General features: G+C 46.5%; 1 protein-coding gene across 3 annotated transcripts in view; it reads left to right on the top strand.

Annotated features, from left to right (window-relative positions):
• LOC138516615 (cytosolic beta-glucosidase-like) overlaps positions 1-26,982 on the top strand; it is a 677,786-nt gene that overhangs the window by 416,021 nt on the left and 234,783 nt on the right. The gene's annotated exons all lie outside the window — the stretch shown is intronic.

Here is a 26,982-nt window from a genome sequence, read left to right as displayed (position 1 = left end):
ATGTTTCTGGAACTAGACAGGACTTTGTTTGGGGTCAGCTCTGTTCAACCCACTCCTTGACTGCTAAAAGAAAGGGTTCCAATGCCTGGACATTCTCCCTTATGAGTTCTGGAGTGTCCTCTCACTTATTTAACAGTTTCTAGGTGATATGTTATTTTTTTCGAAGTCAAGGAGCTTTGTTCCAATTTGAGTACCAGAATTACACCTGCGTGCCGCCAGCTGGTGACATCAGTAGTGCTGGTGATGTTGAGCGCCATCAAGGAGGTTCATGGACAAGGACAGGACAGAAGGTACAGTAGAGGTTTGTTGAGCGCCACAAAGAATTGGATTGAATAGAACGCCAAGGCTCTGAATAATTACAGATTGCTAACAACTAATCCTGACCACACGTTCCCCCATGTTGAACAACCAGGGGCTATGTGCCCAAGACATGCAGCTACTATAAATCACTGATTGCGATCCATCTAATTCATATGCTTCCATGGTGATGCACACATGCTTCCATAAAAAAGAAAAAAAACACTAGTGTGCTGCAGGAGGTGCCTGCACTACCAAATTTATATAGCACTGATTTATAGAGGAAGATTAATAAAACTTTGGGTGAGCCATTACAAGACTAATTCCACTGGAACTGGGTTGTTTTGAATCTTAAGGGATCTCAGTACTTGGTCCTGAAGAAGGCGGTACATTCTGCTCCGCCAAAACACAGTGATATGCGTTGACCTTGGACACATTTCGCTATATAATTTCACCTTTTTAGAGTATTTAATTTAGAATTTTGTATTTGAGAGTTAGGTTTTATTTGTTTGTCACTTCAGTCTTGTGTTTTGGGTGTTTTGTATTTGGTTTTTATATTCTTTTATATATGAAGACATCCAATAATATGTGATTGTGTTTTGTAATACAAACATGAAACAGACCAAAAATTTGAAAAACTATTTAATAAGTATTTGATTAATTCAAAATATGAAAAGTGTATTAAAATAATTTGTGCTATTTCACCTGTGAAATAAGGTTTTATTTGTCTTTAAAACAGTTCCACATTAATAATTAAAAAATAATAGAGAAGTTTTTGGATTTATCTTGCATTTTCTCTGCACGTTCTCCCTTGACTGGTGTTCATGGTGGGTGCAGGGTACCATATTTTACTCCAGGTTTCTTTTGAGAGCACTCCTTCAAGCAGTCCTATGAATGCCTTACATACCCTCCACATGCTCTTCTATTGCCCTGATTGAGTTACCTGCTCACAGCCCCTCTTCTTGCAATTCACAGCACTGCCTGCAGTTACCTCTTGCCAACCTCCCATCCGAGTACCATTCAATGACCCCAGAGTAAGAGGATGAGCAGGGACACCTCATCATGTTAATCATCATTTCTTGCCAGAAGAAGCAACTTCAAAAATGAAAGATTGCAGAAGCTACTGTCAACCCCATCCCCACTTGTTCAGATCCACTAAGGGCCTCATCACAACCTTGGCAAATAGCGTTAACGCAATTCGGTCCGGCACTATTAGTGCCAGTTGTGGTAAGGCTGTTACTCCCTATTTTCTGAAGAGTCCATAGAACTTTATGGTGCCAATGGTATTAGCACTGCAGTAATAGCGCATAAATGGGTGGTAAGTGGAGAGTTTGACCTTCAAGAAAAATGCTGGAGATAAACCTCCTACTTTCTGGCCAAACTCCGGTTTGGGCAAAGCGGTAATGCTACAGTAATAGCGTTACTGCCTCATTTTTTCCGCACCACCCAACCCCTGGTGAGGCACTAAATCTTAGAGCTGGTTAACATCCCTGTCAGTACTGACTGGCATTTCTACTGCCAGGCCACCCTGTGCGGGTGCCCAGCCTCATTTGGGACCTCAAATTCTTATTATTGTTTTACAGATTTGAACTTTTCTAATAGGCTAACATTGGCCACTTGTTTCTTCTGGAAGTATTAAATGCATTGATTTTTTAAAGTTATTAAAAAATACTTTATTTTGCAGGAAATCCTTGTTTCACTAGATTACATTAATGAACTCTTAAAGGACTAGAGTATACAATAACTGCTCTATTGTCTGTACAATACTGCAAGCTTTATCAAAATATTCAGTGGCATAATGTACTCAGCTGAAATCTTTAAAATCTGCAAGGAACTGGGCAATCCTGCCGCAGTCTCTACCTCTCCTGTCCCCTCCCAGCCCCTCTGTACGGCACTGACGTCTCACTTCATCTCTAAAACTCAGGACATCCGGTCCTCTCTCTCCTCCTAAGCCCTCCCTCCCCGACTCGCTGTTCTTCCTCTGGCCATTCTGCAGCCACCTCCCTCCATCTCTGCCTTTCCCCTGTTCTCTGCAGATGAAGTTTCTAGACAAGTCCGATCTATGAAAGTCTCGTCAAAACAGGTTCCCCACTGTTCCTCTAAAACTATCAAGGACCACATCGACTCCCTGGCTCCAGCCATGGCTGATTTCTGCAATCACTCCTTCGCCACTGGAGTCTTCCCATCCCCCCTGAAGCACTCCTTTGTGCACCCTCTTCTTAAGAAACCCACTGACGTCTCCTCCTGCCCGGCCAACTATCGCCAATGTCCCTACCTGGGCATGCTCCTGGAATAACCGACCATCTCCCCAAATAATCTCCACACAGAATCTGTTGGTTGCCTCCATGACCATCAGTCTGGCTTCAGAGCTGCCAGAAGCACGGAAACTGCTCTCCTGAACATCTGTGAGGACCTGCTCTCCAATCTTGACTCTAACACCCCTTGCGTCCTCATCCTGCTTGATCCCTCTTCTGCCTTTGACACTGTCAACCATGCCATCCTTCTCAACCGTCTCTGTGATAACCTGGGTATCACAGGTCAGCCTCTGGCATGGCTGACTTCTTTCCTCTGCGACCGACCCTCTCAGGTCCAACTTGGGTCCTTCCTCTTCGCTATCTTTTTCTCTACCTGTGGTGTCCCCCAGGGGTCTAACCTCTCTCCCTGGATTTTCAACCAATACCTGGCACTCCTGACCCATCTCATCTCCGCTCTCTGCCCCAACTTTCAGTGCTATGCGGATGACACCCAGCTCATTTTCATCCTAACCTCGGCCTCCTCCTCTACTTCCCTCATCTCTGACTGTCTATCTACTATCCAGGAGTGGTGTGCCGTCAATGACCTCTGCCTTAATGCCAGTAAGACTGAGATTGTCCTCATTGGCACACCCACTCCCTCCTTTTCTGTAGCTCTCTGGCCATCCTCTCTGGCCACCCTCTCTTGGCCCTTTTCCTGCTCCCACCTGTGTGGCTAAAAACCTTGGGGACATCTTCGACTCTACACTCTCCTTCTCTCCTCACATCTCTGACGTCTCTAAGAAGTCAAACTACCAACTGCACCTCCTCAGAGGTATTCTTCCTTTCCTCTCCTTCCCCCAGAAGGTCACTGTCTCGAGAGCTCTGGTTCTCTCTAGGCTGGACTACTGCAACAGTCTCTTTCTAAATCTGCCTGCTTCTACTCTCCGCCCTCTGCAATTATCCAGAACAGGACTGCAGAACAGGACCTCAAGCCCAGGGATCGTATCTCTCCAGGACTGAAATCACTGCACTGGCTGCCTGTGGCTGCGAGGATTATGTTCAAAACCCTCTGCATCGTCCACAAGGCCTTCTGGGGCCTGGGCCTCAATACCTTCAACTCTCTCTTCCTAATTACCTTCCTTGTCGAGCTCTTCGCTCATCTGCCTCAAACTCCCTCAGGGTCAGTCGCTTCTCCAAGCAATGAGTTGGTGGTAAATCTCTTTCTTTGGCTGGGGCCTCCCTCTGTAACAGCATCCTTGCCTCCCTGAAACTTGAAGAGAATCATGTTCGGTTCCGGAAGCACCTCAAAACCTTTCTCTTTGCTTCTGCTTTTTCTCCTCCTCTCCCTTGCTGACTTCCTGGCTGACACTGACTTTGCACTGGTTGCCTGGCCGCCCTCTGATCTCGGGCCTAGATCCCCTCCCCCGCCAGTTGCACTCCTTCACTACCTTATGGCAAGCCCGCACTTGGAGACTGTTTTCTGTATCCCTACAGTCCCATTACCAGCACTTGACACCTGTTGTCTGCACTTACCCTTGCACTTGCTGGCCATACTTTACCTATTGTTATTTATTTTCCTATCCCATGTACTGCACTGTCCTCTTCCCCCTTCCCACCTTGCATTTCTCCACCCTCCCCTTCCCATGAATTTGCGCAATCTGAATGACACCTGGCCTAGTAAGATCGCGGTCTGTCTTCCCTCTGTTCCCCTCCCTTGCCTCGTCGTGCCTTGAAACACCTGTGTATAGGCACTTTATAAATGCCATATCATATCATATCATATAACTGTGGAACGGAACATCATATGCACATGTAGGGTTTCAATTATCATCATAATTTTCCCAGGTCTTTTATGTCAATGGGATTCTGTCATATTAAATTGTATATGCATACTTCGAGGATGCAGATGGAGTTTTTAGCTGTTTTTAGTTGTTGACACCATAGTAAGGGATTTAACATTTCATATTGATGTTGACTTGTTAAGCTTACTGGACATCCACTGCTAATTTGCTTACCTTGCCCCCTTTCTTTAAGCAATGGAAGGTACCAAAGGAATCGGAATATTAAAAATAGGTGTACTTATGTGAATGGTATGGATAACTGCTGTAATATGTCTCCCTTTGCCATCTCCACTCAATATTTTAAGGCCAGGCTGCCCCCTGCCGTAGGGTTTGCACCTACACACACTTAACAGTTTGGATGTGTGTGGGATAATAATATTTCATAGGTATGAGATGTGGCCGGCCCAGAATGTTGTGTGTAAAAACATCTAGGGGTTTAGAATATCGTTGATGGGTTTTCCGTGTTGGCATATTTTATTTTTCCTGAGTTTAGCTTTAGTATGTAGAGTGTAAACCAAGAGTGGCTGGTTAGGAGGAAATTTGTGAGTTGTGATTGTGTTAATCCGATGACATAGTTATATAATTGAGTGTGGGCATCATATTGATGCATACTCGTCTCATACTATGGTTCTTGTAAAAAGTGCTTCCTTGTGTATACCTCTCCCACTGTGCTCCTTGCACGAGATTAAACCATAAGCTAGGCAAAAGCGGCCATTCATTAACAGGAGCCGCCTGTGCGACTAGAGTGTAGTCTTCTAGAAAGAAGAAGAAACACTTTAGTACTAGTCAAGAGTTGACCATTCTAAACCCACATTGCAGTCTATAGAGTTGAAGGCTATACAGAGATATTCAACAAGAGACATGTGATGTCTCAAACATAAAGGGATATGTCCTCAAGCCAATGGCCAAGACTTGTGTTTAATCTTAGTGAGAATAGTTCAACCCATGTCATGCAAGGCAACTGGTCGCAATTCTAAAATCCATTAGTAAGAAAGTAACTCTGTTACATACATTATTAATGACTGTGGCAGAAGCAGCTTTTGATGCCCTGGCAGTGGGCCGGGTGGAAGCTTCTGAAGTGGTATTGGCATTGTAAATTATTCATGGTCCATTGTGGCAGTAAATATTTTTACTGAGGGGAATTAACATCTCCCAATTTGTGCGAGAGACTAAGTATAGCGAGGGAGCCCACATTAATGTAGGGAGCTTCGGGGGCAGGGAAGTTCATTCCCCAAGAATGTTTTGTAAATAATGTGTCCATTTTAGCAAAAAATTGGGTAAGTTAAACACCATATAATTTACAGTAAACACATGCCACCAACAGTATTCTGTTGTAAACATTTTACAACATTTTTGCAATGTCTGTGACAACAACATATGCCAGTATTGAAATGCAAATCAATTTCATGCAACTGCACTGATGATATATGCTGGTTATGGTCACTGTAAATCACATTCAGGAAGTTGCAGACCCAATCAATGCCAGCATTGTAACTGTAAATCACTTTCCTGAAGATGCAGTCACAATCTATGTCAGTGTAGTCCCCATAAATCACTTTCATGAACCTGCAGCTGCAATGTATGAAAGTATATCATAAATGGGACACAGTCAGGGTCATTACCCTGTCAAAGGGGGTTGGGGGGAAGGGACCCTTCTCAACCTGGAGCAGGAGGCTCACTAAAACAATAATCAGAAACAACCCTGCTTCAAAGTGGAAGTGGGGATGTCTCTGGACTTTGTCTCCCAAAGCCTCTCAATACAGTTGCTGGCCACAGTTCTCTTTTCTCTTTCAGAACCACAACCCCCAGAATCCCCTTGGGAGCAACCAAGAAGACTGGGTCCATATTCAAACACAAGGGGAAGCAGCAACACAGCAACAAAGATGATCCCTGAGTCTTCACCACAGCCCAACAGTGTTTAGTGCTGCAGACAAGCTCACAATTCACCATAATGGCAAGAAATCGTATTTCCACACCCATGCCCTGGCAGTAAAATAGCAGGAGAACCATCACAGAATGTCAGGAAAACCATGGTGCAAAATATGGGAATTTTAAAACTTCTGAAGTGGGCCCTGGGAAAAAGACAGGCACTGATTTGTGGAGGAATTCGAGTAAGTGCTGCACCCAATAGGAATGCAAAGGAGACACAGAAACACCAGAAAAGGGACAGCAGGAAAGCAGAGTGTGGGTTGTTCAGATCACGTCACAGGATGAGGTGAAGCTAGACTAAGAGTTCAGGTGGAGGATGTATGGCGAAGTGGAGTATTGGAGAGTTTGTGGCAGAGCTTAGTAAAGGCGAGGTATTTCTGAAAGAGAGTGGTACTAGTTGCTTGTATTATAGGTAGTGGGGAGCGGGTATGTGTGAGAGGTAAAGAGACAGATATAGTGTGGGAGATAGGAGTAGAGGATTGGGCATTAGTAGCTAGTGAGTGGGACTGAGTGTGAGGAGATATTTAGGCTTGTAGAGAGGGGTGTAGTGTAGGGGGACGTGGTCTCTGTCCCGTCTACCTCTGCCTGCCTGCAAATGTTAAGTACCACTTTCTTTTTGTGGCATACCTTCTGTGCAACATGCTGGCCAGGTTCTGTTTTTGTCCTAGAGGACTACAGCTCCCATAAATCCTTGAAGCAAACACCCAATGACACAGCTGGTGAATGGATACGCAGATCACTGCACAAGTCAGACCAGCAATTCCATTCTACATTCAATGCAAACACAAACTTTGAAATTGACTATAATTGCAGTGGAACACCATTACAAAAAGCTGGTTGACCCATATATGAAATGGGTGTAGAGAAGCAGGTAGACGCGATCTTGCCAGTTCCTGCCCCCTCACCACCGTCATATTGGAACAGTCAGAGAAAAGCAATAAATGAGACCTCCTGCATTGTTCCCATACCACATTGAGTGTATGAGAGATGTTATGCACTCAGACAGCCATACAGAATGTACCATTGCACTGAAACTATGGAATGATGTTGCATGAAGAATGCTACATGGAAGGATGCCACCTGCCAAGATGTCAGAATGCATCAATGAATATTATGGATGGACGTTAAAGTGAAATCTGACGAAGACAAATTGATGTCACAAAGAAGATCTATGGTGAAACGATATGAAAATACCTAGAAGTAACAATGCAGCTGAAGCACTAAGAGTAACATGTACCTAAAGCTGAAGTAATCATGGTTCTAAAGAATATGAAGTAACTTACTCACCAATAACTGTAAATACGCAGTGACACAAGGTAGAAAGAAACTGTATAGAAGCTTGCTATAGAGCAATATATAATGTGGCAAGGAAGGCCATCGTAGGAAAATGGACGCTGGCTCACGCTGAACTTAACCAAGCTAACTCAGAGACAGGCCGAGGCTGTAGAATCAGAAGATGCAGAAAAAAAGCAGAGCCGATGATGAGTCAAGGTTGACCCAGAATTAAGGATGCTATTTTCAAAGGATAAGCACAGCACACAAAGGGAATATGTGGTTAAGCTCGGAATGTGGGAGATTCTTTATAGATGGAAGAAGACAAAAACATATCTGAGAGCCAAACTGTTGTTCAATTAAAAGTATACGAAGTTCATGTGAGATAGAGTGAGCAAGTCTCTATAGCCCAAGAGGAGCAACAGCACCCTGCATAATTAAATCAAATGGCAGTAAACGGAAGGATGAAATTGATACATTTGTGATCTCTTCACATGTGACTCAGAAGTCGAAAACAAAGGCTATTCATTGGAGCCTTAAGCTAAGATAGTGGTGTGCTCACACTCCCTTGAATATTCCAGGACAATGAGCAGGCAACAAGGTCAACTACAAATGGAAGACTTTGGCTTGTGGCCTATCAATGAGAGATGATAGACTAATTGGGAAAATGGGGAGTATAATGATAGGATTTAAACGCCTAAGTTTCGTTTCTTGTACGAGCTGCTAAGGAGTCGAAAGGCCAATGGTGGGATAGTATGTCAACCAATCAGTTGGGTTGAGGGACAATCTAAGGTGCGATGTAGCATTTAGACCAATCCACTGTTGTTTTGTCCGCTATAATCAGTACTATACGTATTTAGAGGCAGTTCAAGGCATGCCCTACAGATAAGGAGTAGCTAATGATGTATACTAATCCTTATATGTTCTATAAGTAGATAGGTTCCCTTAACCAATCACTTCCCTTGATAGGTTTTGTATTTTGCCACGTAGAATGACGTCATAGATGACACATATTGGGGCATAAGACCTCCCTGTAATCAAGCTTCTGTGTGAGATGTGAGGGAGGCATGGTATCACAAGCAGACACTGACACAAGAGCAGTACGTTTCAAAACCTTTATTGATGGTTTAAAAGGGGTTGGAACACTCCTATCTTGCCCTATAACTAAGATGGGAGTATTCTTGACCATCAAACAAAAAGAAAATACAGTCCTAGTCAGTCCTTAGTCAAAATAAAATGGCCTATACTAATAAACCTAATGCCTGCCTTCTTTCTAACACAATGTGTAAAGGGAATGTGTAATGCAAAAAGGAAAATCAGTGTTCAAAAGAAATACCACTATGGCTGATTAATCTCCGCCATGTCTTGTAGAATGGGGTGAGGTAGCACACTTGGACCTTACAACACACTCTGGCTTCGGACACAAGGATGCAGTTAGTTTTGTGGACCAGGGACCACTTGGCCTTACACAAGTCACTAGTTTAACTGCTGGACCTCTCAGCTTTCTCTCACTCCAGCCCAGGCCACTGTCATGAACCATTGGACGCTTCCCTTTTGGACTTTCTGGTCCCTGACACGTAGGGGCTTGCACTCAGCAGTTCTCCTAAGATGGCCGTCAAACACGGAACGCTGTTTACCAGCTTCCGCGTCGGACGCAGCTCGTTCTATAAAGAAGCCACGCCCCCGCTGTCCCGCGCGTCTCAACGCTACCACTTGCAGTGGCTAGACGTGCGCTATCGTAGTTCGCTCTCGCCAACTTCTTTGATTCCTGGTTCCTGGCCCCTATTTTTCCTCCTCATTCATCCCCTTCCTCTTTATTACCTCTTGCATCCGGGAACTCCATTTACCCATCTCCAAGTACACTCACTCTTCATCATTTTCCAGGACTTCCCCGACATTCTGAATGTTCCAGGATTCAGATCGCCGAATGCACACTGGAACCCGAGGACGTACGCACAGGGTTATACAAGACCCGAACTGTGCGCAAGAAGACTCCATCTAAGAACTCCAATAAACAACACAGACAGGTGAGAAGGGGGGAAACCTGTGACAGATTGAGACGCCAACAAACTGCAATTGATACGGACATGGAGGCGGCAGTTCAGGACCTCATGCGCAGCATGCAGGAGTAAACAACAGAAGTGCAGAATCTTAAAGCCGAGAATGCGGCATTGAAACAATTAGTCCTGTCCTGTGATTCCGCGACCAAGGAAAGCGTCTTGCTGGGTGGAGTAGTAGATAAATACGACAGTTCTTCAAAAACCCTTCGCGGATTCCTTGATTCGTGTTTAGTCCACTTTACCTTTAAGCCCTGGTACTTCTCTACCCCCAGGGCAACGGTGGGCTTCATGATTTTGCATCTTTCCGGAAATGCATTAACATGGGCTACGCCCTTAGTTAATTCTGGAGATGCCCTCCTGGATGACTATGATGGATTTGTACGGGCTCTAAAGACCATGTTTGACCACCCAGAATAGGTCTACAGTGCCCAGGAACGCCTACTGGATTTCCAACAAGGTTCCCAGGATATGCTTACATATGTGACACACTTTAAGCAACTGGCCAAAGAAGAAGACTGGTCCTCAGAAGCCTGCTTTACCCTTTTTCGAAGGGGTTTGATTGAAGAAATGAAAGATGAGCTAGCCAGAGTGGCTCGCCCAGGTTCCTTCCAGGCTCTTATGGACCTCTCTTTACAGATAGACTTCCGTATACAGGAAAGGAAGGCAGAAAAGAAGAAGACTAGGGTACCTTACCAAAAGACCTTCATAGAACCTTCCTGTAAGTCTGAGCCCACTCCTGCCTCCACTACAGATCCAGAACAAATGCAACTGGGGGCCTTCCGCGGACCCATATCCCCGCAAGAAAGAATGCGACAGATTCATACTGGGCTGTGTATGTATTGTGCCTCAGACAAACATCTTGTAAGAGAATGTCCCTTAGCTCCTCCACAGCGTTCGGGAAACGCAAGCTCCCAATCCTAGAAGGAGCACAGCTTCGGGAGAGAGATGTTTGCTCCACATCTATTCCATCCTTGAACTCTCCTGGACAAAACAATCTTGTGATCTTGCAGGCCTTTCTATCGCCATCCAAGAAAGAAACCTACCCCATTTTGGCATTGGTGGATTGTGGAGCCATGGGGATATTTATAGATCAAGATTGGGTCACTACCCACCACATTCCATATGAAACTCGAGGCATTATGCAACCTGTAGAGGCTATCGATGGAAGACCTCTCTCTTCAGGACCCATAACCCTACAAACCAAAGAGATCCAGCTCCCGACAAAACCATCATCGAGAGGTGATCAAATTTGACATCATAAAGTCTGCCCATTACCCAATGGTACTGGGTATGCCCTGGTTACAGAAGCACAACCAATACATCAACTGGGCAGCAGGATCCTTGTTTCTTGGCTCTGAGCATTGTATGTCTCACTGTCTATCCTTGGATTCCTCGTCGAGACCCTCAGAAGACATGCAAACTAACCAGCAAGGTCCATTCACTGTCTCGAATATCATCCAGGTTCCCAGGGCCTACCAGGATTATACGGATGTGTTTTCAACTGCCATAGTTCAAGCCCTTCCTCCTCACATATCTGAAGACTGCGCTATTGATACTGAACCCTCAGCAGTGATTCCTTTTGGAAGGATGTTCATTCTATCAAAACCTGAGAAAAGAGCCCTCCGAGAAGACCTGGATTCCAACTTGGAAAATGGCACTATACGACCATCCAAATCCCCGTCGGGAGCTTCATTGTTTTTTGTTCCCAAGAAAGATACCAAAGAGCTTAGGCCTTGCCTAGATTATCGTGGTCTAAATCAATGCACCCTCAAGGACCGCTACCCATTACCCCATATCTCGGATATCCTGGAAGCGGTAAGAGGAGCTGTAGTGTTCACGAAATTAGATCTCCGAGGAGCCTACCATCTGATCCGTATAAAAGAAGGCACAAATGGAACACAGCCTTTAGAACACCCTTTGGTCATTTTGAGTACTTGGTTATGCCCTTCCGACTTGCCAATGCCTCAGCGGTCTTCCAACGTTTTATGGACTGGGTGTTCTCCGATATGCTCCGATATGCTGTTCCTCTTCGTCATAGTATACCTGGACAACATACTTACTGTCTGAAGCATGAAGAACATGTTAAAGCAGTTTTACAACGATTACGTGAACATAAGCTCCTGGCCAAACCTGAGAAATGCCTTTTCCATGTGTCTACTGTTCACTATCTTGGATTCATCCTCAGCCCAGAGGGAATTCGAATGGACCGTTCGAAAGTAGGCTCCATTCTATCTTGGCCTGTTCCAACTACTGTGAAACAATTTCAATCCTTCCTGGGGCTTGCTAACTTCTACCGGAAATTCATACCTTCCTTTATGGAGATTGTACATCCGATCATTACATTATTGAAGAAGAATACACCTTTGCACTGGACAGCAATCCAAGATGAGGCGTTTCAATGGTTAAAGTCGGAGTTTATACAAGCCCCCATCCTGGCCCAACCTGACATTGATCGACCCTTCCTAGTGGAAACTGATGCCTCTAACTATGCCATTGGGGCAGTCCTGAAACAGGAATTTGATGACAAGCTAGAACACTCCATCGCCTACCTTTCTCGCACCCTGACCCTCCAGCGAGATCCATTATTCTGTTTTGGAGAAGGAACTACTAGCCATCCGTCAAGCCTTCACAGACTGGCGTCATCTACTCCTGGCAGCGAAACATCCTGTTCAGGTCTGCACGGACCATCGGAATGTTCAAGTCCTGCAATCCCTGGAATGTAGGAACAGTCGTCAAGCCCGTTGGGCCTTTTTCTTTGCCCAGTACCAGTTTCAAATCCATCATGTTCCTGGAACACACAATATAATAGCTGACGCCTTATCCAGATGTCCTGACTACGAAGTTCTTGAAGGCCGATCCTTTCCAAAGATGTTTCCCCACACAATATTTGTTGCCCAAGCAATAAGTCTCTTAGAAGACATTCGGATTCAAACTCAGTCCTCTGATATCTGGAAGGAGTTTAACGAAAATAATCGATGGAACCTCAAGACGAAGGACCGGATATTTATTCAAGGACAATTACCTGGTCATCCCCACTCAGAGACTACAACAAAAGATCAAAGCCTATGTCATGATACCCTTCGTTCAGGACACAGTGGCATCACCAACACCCTCCGTCTAATACAAAGACAATTTTGGTCACCGAAGATAAAGGATGATGTCCAGCTTTACATCCAATCCTGTGCAGTCTGTACTCAAAACAAGCATGACAACCAGAAACCGGCTGGTCTCTTGCTCCAACCAGCACTGCCAACAAGACCTTGGGAATTCATTGCTACAGACTTTATTGTAGAACTACCACCTTCCAGGGGATACACAACTATCATGGTTACCATTGAATTATTCACTCACATGGCTCATTTTACACCATTGTATAAACTGCCATCTTCCTCAGAACTTGCTGGAATCTTCCTGGAACACATATTTCAACTTCATGGACTCCCTTCCAAGATCATATCAGACAGAGGACCTCAATACATCTCTCAATTTTGGAAACACTTATGCCGTATACTAGGAAATCCAACGCGCCCTCTCTTCAGGTTATCATCCACAGACTAACGGAGCTACTGAACGTGTGAACCAAACCCTAGAGCAATATCTTTGTTGTTTCACCACCAAGGTACAGGATGATTGGTCACTCTTAATACCAGTGGCTGAATTCGCCTACAACAATTCGGATCACTCAGCTGTTAAGACCAGCCCTTTTTTTTGCAGCCAAGGATTCCACCCTTCGGTTCTACCTTCCATTCTCCAACATCCTACACCAGTACCTACAGTCGACTCCTGGATTGAAACTCTCATCAACGTACACAAGGAAGCCAAGGAACACCTAGAAAGGGCCCGAACTAACACCAAGCATTATGCAGACTCCAAAAGAAGACCAGGGCCTTCCTATTCAGTGGGTGATAAAGTCTGGCTATCCTCGAAAACTACTGCCTCGACATTTATGGCCGAATAAGTTGGCTCCCCGGTACTATGGTCCCTTTTCCATAAAGGAAATCATAAACCCAGTGGCCTTCCGACTCAAACTACCGGACTCCTGGAAGAGGATCCATCCAGTGTTTCACATGTCTCTAATGAAACCATACGTCCAGTCCTCCCGAACTGCCCCGAGGTCTACCCCTGTAATTGTCGATGACCAGCTGGAATACAAAGTGTCCAGAATATGTGACTCCAGATACAGACGTGTTCAGCTACAGTACCTGGTTGAGTGGAAAGGGTATCCTCCTAGTGAACACACCTGGGAACCGATCTCAAACCTAAATGCCCCCAGACTACTCAGAAGGTATCATCTTATACACCCGGGCAGACCCAGAGGGACAGGCCTTCGGAGGAGGCATGCTGTCATGAACCATCGGACGCATCCCTTTTGGACTTCCTGGTCCCTGACACGTAGGGGCTTGCACTCAGTAGTTCTCCCAACATGGCCGTCAAACATGGAACGCTGTTTACCAGCTTCCGTGTTGGACGCAGCACGTTCTATAAAGAAGCCACGCCCCTGCGGCCCTGCGCGTCTCAACGCTATCGCTTGCAGTGGCTAGTCGTGCGCTATCGTAGTTCGCTCTCACAAACTTCTTTGATTCCTGGTTCCTGGTCCCTATTTTTCCTCCTCATTCATCCCCTTCCTCTTTATTACCTCTTGCATCCCGGATCTCTGTGTACCCGTCTCTGAGTACACTCTTCATCATTTTCACAGACTTCCCGGACATTCTGAACGTTCCAGGATTCGGATCGCCGAACACACGCTGGAACCCGAGGACGTACGCACAGGGTTATACAAGACCCGAACTCTGCGCAAGAAGACTCCATCTAAGAACTCCAATAAACAACACAGACAGGTGAGAAGGGGGGAAACCTGTGACAGCCACCTTTTAGTTTGTAATACAGTTCAACAAAAGTGTGTTTCCTTCTGGTTACCACAATTCAGTACAGGCTTCCGTCTGACGGGCTCAAACCTTTCAATCACAATTTGTGGGGTTTCCCTTCCCCAAACTTCAATCACACCTTCACAGGGTCCCATCCGTTGTGCTCAAGCCTCCTTTCTCTTTCCGAAACTGCAATGCTTTTGTCCCTACCTCGGCATGACCACTTTGACCTTCTTTCCTCAAACGTAATTTTTCCGCTCCTACACCAAGGCATCTTGGTAAAGTTAGTTTCGATCACAGCACTTATTTCACAGATATCTCTCACATCCAGGTTTCCCTGGGCCGGGATCAAACCTAACAACAGTTAAAATCTTGCATCTCAGTTTCTTTCTCTTCCCACCGCTTCTACGGCATAAGACATTTCACAGCGACTTTTTATTGGGCAATCTTCTTTCACCGGACCACTCTGTTACTTTGTATCTTTAATGTACAGTTCTTTACAATGCTTTGCTTTCTGTCACGTCTTATCGGCACACATGCAACCTTCATTTGTTGGACACTGTTGCCGTCAAGTTTCATTTAACACAGACCAGAATTTCATTGCTTTCATCAGCTCACTGGCTGTGTTAATTCATTTTCGTCATTCACGGCTTTGATCCTGTAGTCCAGGCTGATGCGACAGCTGCCACTGCACCCCCCCAACTCTGCCGTTCACCCACGAGGGTGGTTGGTATCCTTGAAACACAAGAGATTTGTCTCTTCTCTCTAGCTGGGTTTCCTTGCACAACCTTCAATGTCCTTCAGAGGTAACAATCTCTCGCCGGGGGTCCAATGTTTCTCTGCACCTCGGTTCCGTCCCTTGGCCTGTCACTCTGATCCGCCGGGTTCGCCATCGCCCTGGAACAATTGCTCCTTCTCGTGCATCACCTTACTCAGAGTGTGTCTCAGTGTTCCAGCCTTTAAGCATGTGGGGACAGCTAATAGGTACCAGGTGTATGTAATTAAGATCAGGTGCCTGACCCTGCCTGATCTTATTAGTGGGACATGTCCAATGTATTGCATGGGCGGTACTCTTTTCAGCCTCAGACCTCCTCTTCTTCGGTTCAGTGTTTGTGTAGGAAAAGGGGGGTCTGGGAAGTTGGACTATCCTATGCATTAGGAAGGGACAGGGGTATTTGGAAAGGGGGGATACCATGTCTCACCATCGGGCGTTCCTCCCCCACTCCTTGAGGACCCCTCTCCCAGGTGATCCTCCGGCACATGTTCACCCCCAGAGTCTGTACCCAAAGGCGATGGCTGTACCCTGGCCACCTGAGTAAGGTATCCCCGGGGTCTAGTCAGTCAAACACCTTCTGGTTTTTCACAGAGAGTGCATACATCAGTCCGTTGTCTGCCAGTTGATTCTGCTTTATTAAATTGATAATAATGTAGTACTTTGCCACATTCTTTGAGTCTGTCCGGTTATTTGGTCTGAGATCATTATTGTAATTGTATCTAGCACAAAAGATGCTTCAAGTGCTAGAGCACTTTATGGTAGCGGTAGAGATGGTTATGGTCTAGTCAACCTGGGCAGATTCAGACTCCCGGATGCTTGGCTACTCCCACCATTAGCCAGAAGACTGCAGTGCTTCCTGTGTAGATCGGCATGCAAAGTCACGTGCAAAAAGAGTTGGTCGGCAGGTCCCCCTTTGACAAAATTCCTGTCCGGTCCCGCAGGTTCCCTGTGGACGGAAGGAAAATTTGTTGTTTGAGGGAGAGTTGATGCCGAAGGACTCAAACTGAGTCACAGATGTAAGTAGAACAACAAAGTTGGCAATAATAGGGGGATGGTTTGTGTTGGAAATAAAAAATATAAGAAGTAATAGAATTTTTTGGTAAGATTATAAAGAGAAATTGATAACTTGATTTCCTGGTTCCAAGGGGACAGAAGAGTACGCACTAAGCAAAGGGTATTAAGGATTCCTGAGGCAAGTGTGAGAATCCAAAGGGTGTCTCACCTACTAGTCCCTGGGAATCTCTCTCTCAGGTGGCCTGGGCATAGCCATTGCCTTTGGATCCACACCCTGGGGGTGGACCAGTGCGGGAGGATCACCTGGCTGAGGGGTCTTTGGGAAGTGGGGATAAAGCGACCAATGGTGAGAAGTGGTAGTTCCCCCTTTCCTGTACACATGACCCATCCTATTTTATTGGATTCTCCAATATACCAACCCCCCCTTTTCACACAAACACTGGGTTGAGGAACAGGGCGACTGAGAGTGGAGATGCTAACCCTTACATATCTCATTGGGGCTGTCCCGCTAATCAGGTCAGGCAAAGTCAGGCTCTTGATAAGTGCATACATCTGATAGCAATTAGCTCTCCCCACACGCATAAAAGGCAAACAATAGAGACACACTCTGAGCAAGGTGGAACACAAGCAAGAGCAGAAATTCTGGGGCAAAGGCAAATCTACTGTAGCAGAGCAACGGAAAGAGGGACGAGAACAAAGGGTAGAGGACCCCAGGAGTTCCCTGCAATAGGTTGTTGCCTCCAAAAGGCTGTGAAAGACACATGGAGAAGGCTGTATCCCAGAGAAGAAGACTGCATTGTCTTTCGAGGACGTCAGCAACCCTCCCGAGTGAACGGCAGAGTTGAGGAAGCGAGGCCAAGTGTGTGGTATTAACCTTGACTCGTGAATTAAAATTGCTAAGACCAGAAAGGAATGCACACAGCCGGTCGGTTGGCAAGCAACATGAAAGACCGGTGTGTGTTAAGCAAAGATTGAAGTTGCAACAGAATATCGCAGAATTGAAGGCTGCACACGTGTGAATGAGACGCGAGAAAGGAAGACCTGCGGTGAACTTTGAATTACTGATAGCTGTGAAAGCAGTGATACTGAGTAGCAGAGTGGTCCAGTGACAGGAAGTAGCCCATTCGAAAATCTCTGTGAAAGGTGAAATGTATTTGTTAGAATGCGATAAAGTGAATGAGCTGTAAGAAGCAAAGTGATCAAAAGTAACCCTGGGAAAAAGGAGGGAAGTAAAAAGGTGAATGTTGAACTTTTGTGCTTATGAAATCAAACTACCACGACCAAGAGACACTGGGGCAAATAACAGAAGAGTGTGAGTTGAAGGGGAAAGTCGTAGTGGTCCTACAGAGGTCTATAGTAAAGGCCACGCACATACGAAAGTCTTTGACAGGAAAAGGACCGATCCTGACTGAGGGAGACCGGAATTGTGATAAGTTAGGGGAAGGGAACCCCTAAAGGATGGGAATTCATCTTGGGGAAGAGAACCCCTGCAAGTGCTATGTTTGAAAGGTCCGAGCCCAACTGAGGGAGACCTACGTGAACTTGTTGCTTTGAAGGGTCTGAGCCTAATCAAGGGAGACCGATGTGAACATTTTGTTGAACTGTGTTTTGAAAGCTGGGAAAAGAGACTTTAACGTGGAAGGCCAGGCGGGTCTCGATCCACATTTTGAACTGCCTTTGTTTTGACAACCTGAGCCAGAGTGTGTCCTCCTGTCTCCGGGGATGAGCTTACTTCGTGCTGTCTAACGTGGGGAGAAGAGCTGACTCAGTCACATTTATTCTTAATATTCAAACACTGTTTTTTCTTTGCATACATATTCTCCATTAAACACTTTTTGTACAAGAGATAGGCCAACATTAGGTTTTGTTAGTGTAGGCCATTTTGATTTGACAGACTCAACTAGGACTGTTTTATTTATTATGTGATCATAGAGTCTACTCCCAACCTAGCTATAGGGCAAAGTAGGAGTTTTTCCAAACCCTGAAAACTGAATACAGGTTTTACAAATTGTACCTTTTGTGTCCATTTCTATTTGTGATACCATGCCTCTCTTACATAGGGTGTCAGGAGTGGGATATGACTCAATTGAGACAATTCCAGGCTCGGACCATCGATCTCCGTCGTTCGGCTTGGATCCCTTTACACAATACTCACATTTGGTCTCCCTCATTCAGGCTCGGAACATGCAATCTCACTTTCCACTTTTTCCCTCTTGACATCAAAATTCAAAGACTTTCGAATTTGCAGTGGGTTTTATTTAAACCATTGCGGGGCCACTTCGATTCACCTCACACAATATTCTTACTTTCTTTTCTGCCACTTCTTGGCTGGATACCTTTACAGAGACCTTTGATTGGGCACCCAAGTGGCGCCGGACCACTCTGTCCCTGGTATTGTATCTTTCTTCCGTAAATGTTCAAACATCCATCAGCAAGTAATCTTTCCTTGCATCATTCATCACACGTGTTTGTCCTTGCGCTCTTTATACAATATTGCTGCTTGCAGCCTTGACTTTAACACAGACCGGTCTTGAATTGGTCTCCCCAACTCACTGGCTGTGTTGATTCCTTAGGCCCTGCTTTAATCTTGGAGCCAAGGACGGTACCACAGTGGCTGCTAATCCTCTCCAACTTGGTCAGCCATGCAGGAGGGCCCCGGGTATCTCTGACACACAATACAGGTTTCTGTAGTTTGGTTTACAGGCCTTATGCTTTCTGATTTGTAGGGTTCTGGAAAGTCGGTTTCTCATAGAAAAGGTCAAGGGTATCTCCCTCCTTGCGTACCCTTCCTGATTTTCCATCTTTCCCTCGTTCAGCTGCCATCAGAAAAGCACTGTTCCTTCGTGTGCTCTGACTCGCTCACAGTGTGCTCTCATGCTCCGCCTTTTATCCGTATGGATATGTTTAATGGAATTCAGGTGTGAATGATTACCATTAATTGCCTGACCTTGCCTGACCATAGAAGTGGGATGTGTCAGGTACACAGCTCGGCTGTATGTCTGTTTTCTCCCTGAGCGGGCTGTCTGTGTGAAAGTGTTTGTGCTGGAAATGGGGGGGGTGGCGAGGTAGAGTTTCATATATCCCTAGTAGGATGAGGTAAAGGTGTTACGGCATCTCACCCTATGGTGTCGCACTCCTGAAGACACCTCACCCAGGTGATCCTCCCGCACTGGTCCACCCCCAGGGTCTTGATCCAAGGGTGATGGCCGTGCCCTGGCCACCTGAGAGAGAGATCCAGGGGGACTAGTGGGTGAGACACCTTCTGCTTTCTCACACTGGGTATCCATGCTGACATAAAATCTTCATTCAGACATGTGAGCTATGCCAAAAAGCCAGCTCACGGGTGGCGCTCGCGAGCTGTTGACCAAGATGTACACCATCTTCTAAGCTCCGTACGGTGACCTGAGAAGGGAGAGGGCCGCTAGTTGCTGGGGCCCAACAATACGTTGCCCGAATTGCCTGGCTGCTGTGGGAAGCATTTCTGCACTGAGTGAGGGGGGCTGAGGCCCACGTCTGTAGTGCAAGGCTGTGTGGTGGCCATCCGTAACGCTGCCCCCCTCCAATGGATGCCCGGCATCTGGAGCTGGTGTGCATGACCCAGAGCTGCGGGAGGAGGAGCAGGCAGCCCAGCGTGTGCTCATCTGGGCTGTTGGGCCTCAGCCAGCGGAAGACCTGTGGCGCAGGGAGGTGCGGCACAGACTCGAGGTGACTGGAGGCGAGTGGTGGAGTGCACCACCCTGGGGAGAGGAGGTGAGCGCAGCGCTCGTTGTACTTGCAGCAGGAGGAGGCGGCTGTGTGTTGCAGAGGCTGTTGTGAGGGCAGTTGGGCAATGAGGTGGAAGCGCCGGACCAGTGGGGGAGCCACGCCGGTATCTTGGGAAAGAGCAGTGTCGGCCTGTGCACACTCACTGTGGTGGAATGTGGATCCCGCTCTGACTGCAGTGAGTAGAGTGCGGCAGTCACATTGCACACGCCGGCTACTCCTGGAGGTTCTCTGGAGGGCACAATAATTTATACAGCTCTATGGAGGGGATACCAATGAGGTTTGATGCATGACAGCTAACCCTATTTGCACGGGGCAAATTAACTGATGTACAACTCGCCAGTTACATGAATCTGAGGTCGGACAGGAAAAATCTGAATCCACCAAGGTTTAGTGTGTTTCCATTTTTGCAGTAGGGGCTACCACATGCTCAGGAAGCGATTGATCTGAGGGGGGGAGGCAGGGTGTGCAGTAATACCTGGCGGAGGATCGGTTCCCCCTGGAGCCTGACACATTCTCATTTAATGACTTTTTCATCAGCAAGAGTCTGATTTGGGGTGGCTAGGTGGCACTGGGCACACACCCTGACCTACTGCAACGCTGTATCTGGCAGTTTAGGGTGGCGTGAGGAGCCGGGCACCCACGTTGGGCTGTGGATTTGGCTGGGTCATCAGGGGCCACCGGGAGGTGGTACTAGTGCTGGCAGGTGGCGCTCCCGTGCTGGGTCTCGGTACGGCCTCATACCAGAGTTGAGTATATTATCACCTCAACTGGTCACCGTCTGTAGCAGTGGTGGGTGTTGTCGCAGTCTGGGTGAGGGCAGGCACCTGCGGAAAGCATGTTTGTCGTTTCAGTGGTGCATCGAATGGCGAAGAGGAACAAAAAGTAGGGCTGCCTGCAATTCACTCAGAGGGAAGGCCTTGCATTGTAAAGGGGCACCATGGCCTTTCCCAGGCTGGGGAAGGAGGGTGTTGCCTGAGACTTCGAACAGGGCACAGTCAGGTGGGAACAGTCAACCATCCAAGCTCTGCCTGGTTCTAGCTGAAATTAAGTCACTGGATGGCATGGAGTACAAAATAGACAGGATGCAAGAAAGGATAGACAAGGAGAGTGGCCACCTTCGCGAAGCGGAGCACAGAGTGGGGGTACTAAAGGATACTAACAGTGAAGTGCGGTGTCCATTCGTGGTCTACAAAGGGAAGTGAAGGAAATCCGGGAGAAGAATGAGGACCAGGAGGCAGGTTCCAGACAGAACAACATCAGGGCGGTGGGGATACCGGTGTCAGTCCCGACACGCAATATGGAGCAATTTATGGAAGCATTTGTCAAGGAGGTGTTGCAGGATCCTCCACTTTCCTCCCAATTCAATGTAGAGAGAGTGCATCTGTAAGTGGGTTTGGGTTAGATGGGTGATGGGAGTTGCAAGGGACTTGAGGGAAGTGGGAGGGGTAGAGGAGTTCTCTTTCAAAACTGATTCATTTTCTAAAATGGTGGGGAGATGCGACTACGGAGACATGCCAGACGGTAATATTATAAGCTGGAACGTGCAGGGACTGAATAACACTAACCCACGTAAAACAAGAAAGGTAATTAACTATTGTGAGCGTCATGGTGCCAAAGTGATAATGCTACAGAAGACTCACCTGGTTGGAGCGGCTAACAAAGGGGTGGCGAAATCCTGGGTTAGTAACAAATACTACACATCATACTCTAATTACTCGGCAGGTGTCATGATGCTGCTACATACATCTTCCCGGTTCCAGATGTTGGACGAAGTGGTGGACCCGAGGGGTAGATTTGTTATTGTGTCTGGGAGCTGGGCTCAGTCTTTGGTGACGTTTGTTAATAAATACGTGTTGGAATGTGGGATGACCTAGGCTTTTTGAGTTCCTGCTCTCCAGTTGCTTTAAGTACATGCATACGAATATTATTTGAGCTGGCAATTTGAATGTCATGCTGGGGGTGCAGGTGGACAGGTCTAAAGGGAATGCCCACCAGATCTTTAGGGCGGCAGACCAGGTATGCAAGAGTATGCAGACATTGGGCTTGGTGGATGTATAGTGCATGCTGCACCCAGAAGTGAGAGTATTCTTATTATTCAACAGTCCATGGTACATCGTCCCTGTTGGATTATGTGTTGGCATGCCTATGTTTGATGTGAGTGATGAAAGATTGTGAGCTATTGCCAAAACATTGTCAGATCACTCCGCGATTCTGTTGTCTTTGGAGGTAGGGTGAGAATCGGGACCCAGGTCCCAGTGGAGGTTCAAGGCGTCGGCAGGTGGTAGATGTCGTGCGCTCATATTTTGAGAAGAACGTGGATTCGATGGCCTGGGTCTGAGAGGCCTTTAATGTGGTTCTGCGTGGGAGGTGCATGTCCCTGGTGATAGGCATGCTGAAAACAATCAGGAGACAGCTGTCGAGTTGGGGGGCTCTGACGTTGCAAGCACAAGGGCTGAGATGCGAATGAACCTGGGCCGCTTTAATGACCTAGCTGAGAGGGAGGTGAGATATTTGGCACGTCCAGTGATGGCAAGATGATATGGGGAGGCTGCTTGTCCTGGGCAGTTACTAGCGTCTATGCTGCGCCAGGAAGGATGCCCTTGATATTACGGCTATTCGAACGTCAGAGGGGAGGGAATTTGCCGATTCAGATGCAATTTTGGGCATGTTTGCACAGTATTATGAATGGATATATGCGTCTAGGGGACTGGTGGCGTTGAACAAGATGAGCAAATATCTGGAGACAGCTGGATTGCCTAGTTTAGCTCCAGAGGCCCGCAGGGAGCTAGGCAAGTAGATCACGAAGCGGTAGATACTCATGGCGATATGGGCTCTCCCTTCGGCTAAGGTGCCTGGGTCTGACGGGATTGTAGCAGAATTCTATAAGGAAATGGGCCGCTAGTAGCTAAACACATGGTATGTGGGAGGAGGCACTGGAGTTCAGCCGCTTCCCCCAAGATGCAGGAGGCAGTGGTAATACTATTGCTGAAGGAGGGCAAAGACTCCCTGGATTGTGCATCGTACCATCTGACTTCTCTTCTGAATCTGGATACTAAGACTTTTGCTAAGGCTCTGGCAGACAGGTTGCTCCCGTTTGTGGCAGGCCTAATCCATAAGAACCAAACCGGCTTTATCCATGGCAGGTCAACCTTCATGAATCTCCAGAGACCTTTTACTATTTGGCCTCAGATTGACCAAAAGGTATAGGCTGTAGCGGCCCTGTTGGAGATGGAAAAAGCCTTTGACTCGGTATGCGTGGGGCTACTTGTTCGAGATGTTGCGAGTCGTCGGTCTTCTGAAGTACTTACTTTCCGCTGTGAGGTAATTGTACTGAAGAGCATCAGCTAGGATCGCTTTTTTTGGGAATCATTCAGACCTGTTCGCTCTGGGGAGGGGTACAAGGCAGGGTTGCCCACTTGCTCTGCTTCTGTTCGCCCTCGCTATAGAGCCATTGCCAGCTAGGTTGCGGAGGCTTTATATCAGTCGAGGACTGGCAATGGGAGGCACGAGAGAATTGATATCATTATATGTGGATGATGCAATATTATATTTCAAAGACCCCAAGGAGAATCTGCATATCCTGGCGCAGGAGGTTACAGAACTGGTCCAAGTCCATTTTGTTTCCCCCTTAATAAGACGACAGTGAGGCCTGTGGACTTAGGAGGATTTCAGTGGGAACAGACTATCGTGAAATATATGGGTGTGAGGGTTAGTAGGAATCATCAGTCTCTTCTGGTGGACAATCATTTAGCATATATGGAGGTCTTGAAACATAAGGTGGAGAAGTGGTGTTTGCTTCCCTTGTGTTTGCTGGGGAGGTGTAAGGAACTCCTGGTGGCAACAGTAAAGAATGACATAAGTGATCACATTCAAGGGTGTTTATTAAACTGTATAAATGGGTGAGAAAAATGCCCAAACTAAACCTAAATCTAAGATGGGAGCAAGCTACGACCATCAAATAATAACAAGGCAGAACTAGTGGCATCTTATCAAATAAATAGGGCCTATAAAAAAACAAACCCTATTACCAATCCTTAACGCTAAGTTATTAAAGGGTGTGGTATATAGTGTTCACATGAAAAGAAAGAAGTGTTCACAAATGATAAGTCAGGATGTTATAACTGGGGTCTCCCTTCACCATGTTTTTAGCACGGGACAAGACGGGACTCTTGAGCACAGCACACTCCTGGGCTTCACCAGCATGAGGCTACAGTTCTTTTAAGCAATATCAGGACCTTTTGTGGTTAAGTCTTTTTTCTACAAAATCTCTTGCATCCGAGGGCCTGATATGTCCAAAATAATAAAACAAAAAGTTCCTTTCCGTATGTATGTTCGGTGATCACTCTTCTCCCTTGGATCCCTCTCTTCCGGGCTCAGACGCTTCTCGAATGTTAGCCTCCCTGCAGAATATTTCAATGGTTGTATTCACGAGTATCAATGTCTTTTTTAACAATCTTTCACTGTGGACATCCCTCAGCCAGGTTCACTCTTGTCAGCACAATGTTCACAGGGTTATCGCACTTCATCCCTTTTTGCAGGCATCCCTCAGCCGGGTTCACGTTTGTCAGTTACACAGTTCACTTTGCTTTACACAATGCAGGATTTACTTCCCTAAGCTTTCCTCTTGGTTACGGGTCAAAGACTTTCGATTGTACAAGGGGTTTTACTCGACCTTTGTATCACCACTTTGACCTCTTGTGTCAGCTCTCCTAGGGCTTCCTGGGCTCTGTAGTTTTAATAAACGGGGACCGGCCAGAGCCTTTCGAATGAGTGCCCACGTGGCGCTGGACCACTCTGCAGCTGGTCTTACCCTGGGTTGTTTAACGGTTCTGCAACACACAAAGGCTTTGTTGTTTGATTCACATTATATTGCCATTTGCAACGTTCACTCAACACAGTTCCGTTTACTATCTGTTCTGCCTCTGACTCACCGGCTGTGATGAACCACTTGGTATTTCTTGTCTTGTGGGTCAAGGAAGGTACCACAGTATCAAGCATCTCTCTCTGCCTTGGTTATCAGGGCATGAGTGCTCTGTGCACCGTTGACATCTGTTGCACCACACACTAGCTGTTATCCCCAGCTTCATGATTCCTTCCCCTTGTGCCTTAGTCTGATGTGTGATGGGGCAATGTAGCTCGAATGGAAGGGGCTGGGAATAGGCACCATGGGCGATTTCTAACCGGAGGGCAAGTTTGTGTCACAGGAAGTGTTCATGTCCAAAATGGGAGGAGGCCTGCATTGGAGAATCCAGTATTTCTGCATGAGAGCGGCATTCAAAGCATGATTCCCCTCATTTCCCGACCGGCCCCCATCCCCCCCGCACTTTCAGTGTCTTCTTAGCTCAGCCACTGCTAGACGCTTGTCTCCTCCATCTATGGCTTGATTCAGCTGGACTCCCCAAGAGAACCAATGAAATGTAGGAGTAGGGTAGAAAGACATAGGGGGTCCATTCATTAACAGATAGTGGGCACTGTTGTATTTAAGATCTAACAGTGGGGCATTTAACACTGGGCTACGACTGATACAACTTAAAACACTGCATAGAGTCTACCTGACACCTGCTCTCATTCCCGGTTTGACCCATCTAAGAGTGGCAACTGCCCGAGATGCATCGCGCCGCTTGTAGACACACCACATTAGTTATGGTCATGCTCCAGCTCGGGGAGTATTGGAGGGGAGTGACGCACACTCTTACAGCAATGTTGCATTATAAAGCCCCCTGCAAGCTACTGTGTTGTATGTTTGACTGTTTCTCTGGGGCTCGGACCATGGTCCGGAAGCTGTTGAGTATGAGTATGATATTGGCCAGGAAATGCATATTAATGTGTTGGACTAGCCGCCACCCCCCAGATGTCAAGATATGGTTGAATAGTCTGATCAGTCTGTGTGATCTCGACAAGGAGCTTGTGTGCTGCCCACGGTCAAAGCCTAAGGGCAAATGGGTCTTTCTGGTGGGGTACCTTTTGGCACAGTGTCCTGCCGATTCAGCAGAGGCATCGCAGCTATAGAGTATGTCAGCACAATGTTAAGATATGGTGCCCTGGCCATGAACGACTGTTGGTCTTCTTTCAGTGCGTGCCACAGTGCTATGTATGATGTGATTGTAAAGGTTGTGTATTTGGTTGTGACATGAATCCATTTCAATGAATAAAGTTTTTAAAAAAAAGAGAAAAACAGCTCACATATTCCCATACCTGCCCCTCTAAACCCATTGCCGATAATAGATTTACCTTTCTCTAGAATCGGGATGGATATAATTTTACTGTTGTAAACTTCTAGAATGGGTAATAAATATGTTCTCGTAATCACTGATTATGCTACCTGGTACCCAGAAGCCTTCCCAAGCAGAACACCATAACTGAGCAAATTTTAAAACACCTGTTGCCATTTTTTTCTAGGGTTGATTTTCCCCAGGGATCCAATTTCATGAGTAAGCTTATGGGTGAAGTTAAGGAATTACCACACATTATCACCTTAAAACCTCTGTTTACCACCACCAAACGGATGGATTGGTAGAAAGATTTAATAAAACCCTCAAAATGATTCTGAGAAAGCTAGTAGATGAGGATGGGAAGGAATAGGAGCGTATGATTCTGAGGGCCCCATTTGCAGTGAGAAAGACCCACAGGCATCCTCTGGTTTCTCTCCTTTTGAGTTACTCTACGGTAGAGAGCCAAGAGATGTCTTAGACATGCTCCGGAAGACCTGAGAAGAAAGAGCAGGGACACCCATTCCCCTCTCACAGACAGCTATCCGATTGTGAGAGCACATGAAACTCGTCCGGAGTCTAGTCCACACTCACATGGAGAAAGCTCAAGCCCAACAAAAATGTACCCATGATAGGAAGCTGAATCTAAGATCATTATCAGTAGGACAGAAAGTGTTAGTCATCTTACCTACCTCTGAAAATGAACTTGTTTCAAAGTGGC

The sequence above is a fragment of the Ambystoma mexicanum genome, chromosome 6q, assembly GCF_040938575.1.
Source record: "Ambystoma mexicanum isolate Mex_15411 chromosome 6q, UKY_AmexF1_1, whole genome shotgun sequence".
Classification (NCBI taxonomy): domain Eukaryota; kingdom Metazoa; phylum Chordata; class Amphibia; order Caudata; family Ambystomatidae; genus Ambystoma; species Ambystoma mexicanum.
This window is presented reverse-complemented; position numbering and strand designations above follow the sequence as displayed.